This window comes from Loxodonta africana, chromosome 2 (genome assembly GCF_030014295.1).
Source record: "Loxodonta africana isolate mLoxAfr1 chromosome 2, mLoxAfr1.hap2, whole genome shotgun sequence".
Classification (NCBI taxonomy): Eukaryota; Metazoa; Chordata; class Mammalia; order Proboscidea; family Elephantidae; genus Loxodonta; species Loxodonta africana.
In genome coordinates this window covers 163,310,191-163,311,055 of record NC_087343.1, presented here as the reverse complement: position 1 = coordinate 163,311,055, position 865 = coordinate 163,310,191, and positions in this window count along the sequence as shown.

Sequence of the window (865 nt, the reverse complement as noted above, 5' to 3'; positions counted from 1 at the left end):
CTGAGTCCGCCCAGCCCGTTATGTGCACAGGACTTTAGGGGAACTGCCCTCTCCGTGACGTGCGTCAACTTTCCGCCAATGGCGCGCGGGCAGCCCCGAAAGGGCGAGGCCCCCCTCCCTTCCCGCCCCTAGCTCTCCCCCTCCTGGCCTGGCTCGGGCGGGGCTCAGCTGCTACCCTTTAGGCGGGCGGGCCACCACTCCCTGCCGGCTACTCCGGGCTGCACCCAGAATGCTAAAGCTGGGTCCGGCGTGCTTAACAGCCAACCTAGGAGCTTTGGGCTCTCATATGGCTGCTACCTCTCTGTCCCGGGAGCCTGAACGCAATGAGGTCTTAGCGCAGCGGGCAGCACACCGGCAGTCCCCGACGTGCGGAAAAAGAGACTAGAGTGCCCACCGAGACACGCACGTACAGGCACAAATGCACCCCGACAGGCATGCTCAGACTTATACGGAATCACAGCCACAGACACGGAGACACACCCGTCTAGCGCACCAACATGCACACGCGCGCGCGCGCACACACAGAAGCAGACAGGCACAATGTCACCTCTGTCCAACACAGAGGCGAGGCCAAAAGCAAACACAGAAGTACAAAAGCGTGGTCGCACACAGAAAGAAATGAACCCACAGGAACACGCAATCAGAGACATGGAGAGCGACCCAGACACGGTCGTCCCTGTCCCTACTCACAACCCCCCCCACTCAGGCATTTATAAATGCAGCCCCCACCCCTACTTCCACGCTCCCCGCACACAGACACCCAGCATATTCCTTTTTCAAACATTTGGCAAGACCACAGGAGGTGACTTCAGCAGCTGCCGATTTCCTCAGTACACTCGCTGTCAAGTACTTTTGGTGCCCTCCT